The 5,762-nt window shown below is 44.4% G+C and overlaps 1 pseudogene; it reads right to left on the bottom strand.

Moving 5' to 3' along the window:
• Nucleotides 1-2,476: 2,476 nt before the first annotated feature.
• LOC143410089 (DNA-binding protein SATB1 pseudogene) lies at nt 2,477-4,875 on the bottom strand (annotated as a pseudogene).
• Nucleotides 4,876-5,762: the final 887 nt, after the last annotated feature.

Below are 5,762 nucleotides of genomic sequence, written 5' to 3' on the forward strand. Positions count from 1 at the left end.
AGTGGGATGTGTCTGTGGGTAATTGTGTCCATGTGTGTTATGGTTTAGTGTCTAGGTGTCCCCCAAAACCTCATGTGTGAGATAATGCAAGAAGATTCAGAAGTGAACTGATTGGGTTATGAAATCCTTAACCAAATTGGTGCCTTAATCCTCTGTTGGGTATTAACTGGGTGGTAACTGTAGATAGGAAGGGTGTGGTTGGAGGAGTGGGTCATTGGTAGCATGCTTTTCGGGTTTATATTTTGTTCTTGGTCATTGTAACTGTCTTTGCTTTCTAGTGCCATGTCCTGAGCTGTTTTTCCTCTGGCACATCCTTCCACCGTGATGTTTTGCTCCATGTTGGGCCCAGAATAATGGAATTGGCCATCTATGGACTGAAACTATGAAACCATGAATACCAAATAAACTTTTCCTCCTCTAAAGTTGCTCTTCTCAGGTCTTTTTGTCACAGCAGTGGAAAAAGCTCAAAACAATGTTTCTGACAGGTCTGGGCTGGGGCAGGTGATCTGTGGGCGGAAGGTGGTGCAGGGAAGTGTGGGGGAATCAGAGAACTTCTTTCATCTCTTTATCTACTCTCCTTTCAAGTTCCAGCTCCATTTCCATGTCAGCACTTCTTTCTGCCGGTTTTCTCACCACACTTTAGTATAGATGGAGCTCCCATCTGCCACAACTAACAAACTGACACTCCCTCGGTTCACTTTTAATGACTTCCCAGGGTCACACCAGGGCTAAGGTAATGATCTTTTATAGCTTCTGAGAGCAGGAGGTGGATGCAGAGACCCTCAGCACTCAAAGGATATGCCCTCCAATGGGGCCTCTTGAGGTACTAGCACATCTGCAGAGAGCATTATATAGCCCTGACAGCCCCAGTATGGGTAAGGAGTAATGAATACCCAGCCAGACCCATGCTGCCTCCTCCATCTGGTGTCACTCTGCATGAGCTTCTCTATGTTCATGCATTGTCCTCTTGTTGTGTCATTTATTTGCTTTTGTGTGGCCCGTTCACCAGTTGAGTGTCTTTCAGCCTCTTGCTGCCAGGGGTTGTGGTTTTCAGAAAAGACCATCAGAGTCTCTGTGCCCTCTGTGTGCTTTCTCATTAGGAGGGTTCCTCACCCTCTCTCACTTCTTGAGTTCTCCAGAAGCCTGTTTTATATTTCTATTTTTTTACCATACAATTTTAATTGTGTAGTTACAGTCAATAACCACTCCTAATCAGAAAATTTCTGCATAAAGAAAACTGTGATACACTTATAAAAACAGCCAGCTGTAACAAAATAGCTGGTGTTTTCATAGCCATAAACTCATAAAAAAGAAATACACCTTTATACAGAAATTTTATACAGATGTAGCTTTAAAATTGATTGTAAACCAAAGGAAGACACATTGCAAACATCAATTATTTTCACATTAATTGCATAATTTTCTAAGGTGATCTATTAGTTTTATTTACCTAAGCTTATTTGCATGATAGTAAAAATTGCATACAACAATAAGAGCGAAGCTTATAGTATGAATTGCTTGGATAATATAGAGCACTTTTTATAGGCAACTGTGTAAAGCACATTTTCTCTATCTAAAACTTTAAGACACTTTGTTTTTACTGCCCATCAAAATACATTTATAAATAGAAAAGAATCAGTATGGTAACAAGAGAAGCAATATTACATTTAACGGAAACGTCCAAAAAATTAATCACAACATGACGCTGCAGGATCTACAAATATATAATGAGGACTAAATTGTGTTTCACATTTTCTTCTCCTTTTTTTTTTTAAAAAAAATCATGTAACAATGAGAATGAAAAAAAAATTACAGTGAACTTTTATTTCCAAAATAAAAACAAATTTGAATTACGGCAGTGCCATATAATACAAGGCATGTGTTGGCATATGTCATCTTTAAACTGCATTCCAAAGTCTATAGTTCTTTTGTAACATACAATAGAGTAACAAACTCTTTTTTTTTTTCCTTTAAAATAAGGGGCGAGTTTCCAAAGATCAGTGTGGAGTGTTACAGAAATAATTAAAGGAAAGGAAATCATTTTTCTCTCTTTTTTTTTTTATTCAAAACATTACAAAGATTTCAGAATCACATTGGTTACACATGGAAAGGAAATCATAATCACAGAAGTTATAATGCTTGTTGGAGGCTCCAGAATAATAATTTAAAAAAAAAATCTCTGGTATCATGCTTAGGGGGCACACCACACTGGTGCAGCCCTTGAACACAAATTCTAATACCAAACAATCCTTGATGCTTCACCTGGGCTGCTAAGCAGTTTGTAAAAACAGAGTAAAACGTTTAGGGCAGTCTGTACTATTCCTTTTCCAACTTTCCTGTTTGTGCAAGTTTCTGAAGATTCATTGGCCAAACCATGAACAACGAAGATTTTTCTGAGCAAATACAAGGTGGACTTTTTTCATGTTGTTAGTAAATACCCAGTGGCACTCTGTTGAAAGACAATACTACTTGGATCTCAGTCTTTCAAATCAGCATTAATGTCTGTGTTTCCTTCCATGGACAGCTCTTCTTCTAGTTTCACCGAGAAAAGGGTGTTAGCATTTTTGTCTTGGACACTCTCTTCTAAATCCTTAAGCAACTCCTCTTCTTTGCATTCGGCCACATCCACCTCTAAGCCGGAGTTGTCCTTCAGTTTGCCATGGTGCTTGAGATAGTACCGCTGGTTCTGAAAGAACTTGATGATGGTGTACTTGGGAAGGTCAAGTTGGGCGGACAGAGTCTGGATGGCCTCTTCATCCGGGTTCAGGCCTACATCTTGAATGAAACTCTGAAGGATTCCCAGGGCTTCCACTGAAATTTTGGTTTGTGGCCGGGTCTTCTGCCGGGTCTCCTCATCAGACTCTGCGGGCGAGGCCACGGTGGGCTGGCGCGGGGGATGCCTGGGGCCGGCCTGCTGCTGCGGTTGTGGCTGAGGGGGTGGAGGTGCCTGGGGCTGCTGCTGCTGCTGAATCTGCTCTGCTGGAACGTGGATGATGTGGGGCGGCCTGTCGCCATGGTGTTGCACCGCATTGCTCTCCTGCTTGTAAATGGCATCACACTCTGGCTGAGGAAGACTGAGGAACATTCGGATCATGGACAAGTTCTCCCACGGAGTCCTGTTTTCTGGAGAAGGATCTTCTTTCCAGCCTAACAGCTCACACAACCATCCCTGGCTTTTGGTTGCCTCAACCTTTGCAAACAGTGCTTGGGACACTTTTGCGCGCTTCATTTCCTGCTGAATCTCATCATAAATGGAAGCATTAATGTTCATGGTATTGTTCTCTGGTTTCCCATTCCTCTCAGTGGCAATAGTAGCTGTTTTCACCTGAGGAGGGCGGCTGGGCGGTGTGCTTATCAGGGGCGCAGGACCCATGGCAGAGGCAGTGTTCAAACTCCATTCCCTTTCATCCTGGTATATTCGGTCCCTTTCTGCTTCGGGTAACTGCAAGAAATTCTGCATAGCCCGAAGGTTTACCAGCAAACACTGGGATGCACTCTTGGGGTCCTCTTCCTTCCAGAGGATTTCTGAAAGCAAGCCCTGAGTTCTATTAAAAGCCACACGTGCAAACACTGCCTGGGAGATTCCTGCTCGTTTCAGTCCATCACGAACCCACTGGTAGATTTCGGAAGACACCTCTGTGTTGGTTGAAACCTGTTGCTCCAAAGTCTTATTCATAGATCTACTGACAGGGGGAGGATGGTTCAAGTACTGTTGGTTTAAGGACTGCTGGGCTAATAGTCTATTCACTGCATACTGCTGATTCAGTAGCTGGGCCATCACCAGCTGCTGGTTGACCAGCTGAGGACTGATAGGCATTGATACCAGCCCAGGGTGCAGGTTTGGAAGAGGGGTCCGGACAGAGGGCTGGCTGCCATGGGAGAGCTGTGCAGGGGATGGAGGCTGCTCAGCTGTGTTCCCTGGGGCTCAGCTGTGTTCCCTGAGACCGGCTGCTGGCCAAAGTTGACATGGTTGGCACCTTGCTGGGATAGCTCAGAAAGACTATCCATTTTGACCATCATATCTTTTGTCTTCTTGAAATGTTTGTACCACCTTCCAAATTCTTGACATTTTGCTGCTGAGACATTTGCATAGTAAGTGCTGTTCACAATGGAAGAAATCATACTCTGTGAAAGGGGGCACTCCTTGGCCAACAACTCTGATTCATATCTTTCAGTAAGTCCTTCAGAGCATTCCTTACTGTGGTATTCGACCATTGTTCGGGAGGCAAGTCTTCTAGTTTGGGGCAACTGTGTAACTGAATTTTCAATGTGACCACATGATACATATCTTGAAGCATATCTGCTACCCTAGCATCAGGGGCATCTGTGACATAAGACAGTGGAACTGAATTCCACTTTCCAACCTGGATTAGCCCTTTGGCCTGGGCAGCAGAGCTATGTGAATAACCTAGAGACAGCAATGCCATTTCTACCAGCTGGTTGAAAAGCATATCCTTTCTCACCAACACAAATTCCTCATGCTCCTCCTTGCAATCATATTCAATGGCGTTTTCATAATGTTCTACCACGCAGAAAACTGGTAGCATGGTTCCTTTCCTAAGGTTGGTTTTCATCAGATGGCCCGAGTGTTTTAAAGGCACTCCCTGCATTTTTGCACCTGTACTCCCAAGCCTTCCTCTTCCTAGTGGGCTCCTGTTCTGCTCCAGGTGGGCAATCTTGGCTGGTGGACCCTTCGGATCGCTTACATTGTTAGACATTTCTGAATGTTCTTTCCCCTGAGTTGCCTCGTTCAAATGATCCATACTCAGTCACTGTCTAAAGATCACCACTTCAAAACTTGACAGCATATAAATAACAAAAACAAAGGAGATTTCCTTTGCAGCCCGGGTTCTTGAAGTGAAGTTCAAGACTGATGTTTTCTATGTCCTTTTTTTTTTTAATTAAAAAAAAGGCAGCAGATCTGAAGGCGACTTCCCCTGAAATTGTATTATTTTCTCTTCCCCTACCCCAGCGCCCCGTAAGCGGGGGAATGGCAGAAACAAACGTCTAGAAGAGTAGCCATGGGAGAGGGGTTTAAAAAAAAAAATCACAATTCGAAAATCAACGTATATGATTTGTAAAATGTCTAACCTCAGAGAACGGGGTTTTCGATGGGGAGGAGGGGAGAGTGGGAAGTAGGGAGGAGGGAGAAGATAAAATTGATCTGACAAGTGATTCGTTGGGGGGTATCCTAAAAACAAAGCAAAACCCGTTATGAGCTGTACACTGTGGTGGTGCTGGGGAGGCGAGGTGGTGACTGAGGAATCTCTTAAAAAGAAAAAGAAGAAAAAAAAATCACTGTGGACAAGGTCTCCAAAAAGGAAGGGGATTAAAAAAAAAAAAAGTCCCCTCTTCTCTCTTCCTTCCTGCTCGCTCGGGTTCTTCGGTGTGAGGACAGAAAGTCTTACTTCTGGCTGTCACTTGCAATATTATTCTCCAATAACCCCGGAGAACGCGGAGAGGGGAAGGCCACCTCGCCTCCCTGCCAATCGCCCCCACCCCCTCCCCAGGGATAGCGACTAATATTAACAAACCTTAAACTTTTTCCCTACAGCCTCGCACCCCCAACAAGGGCATCTACCAGGGGACAGAGAGGGTGAGGGGCAGCGGGTCACGAGAAAAGCCCCGGGAAGGCACTAAAATGCCACTTTTGATTCCGCCCTCCCTGACAACAGCCCCGAGGACCCTCTCCCTGCCCATTGACGCGGGGCTGGGAGCGTCTGGGGAGACCAGAGAGTGAAGGGAGAGAGAGGATGGGGGGA

Source organism: Callospermophilus lateralis, chromosome 11 (genome assembly GCF_048772815.1).
Source record: "Callospermophilus lateralis isolate mCalLat2 chromosome 11, mCalLat2.hap1, whole genome shotgun sequence".
Taxonomy (NCBI): Eukaryota; Metazoa; Chordata; class Mammalia; order Rodentia; family Sciuridae; genus Callospermophilus; species Callospermophilus lateralis.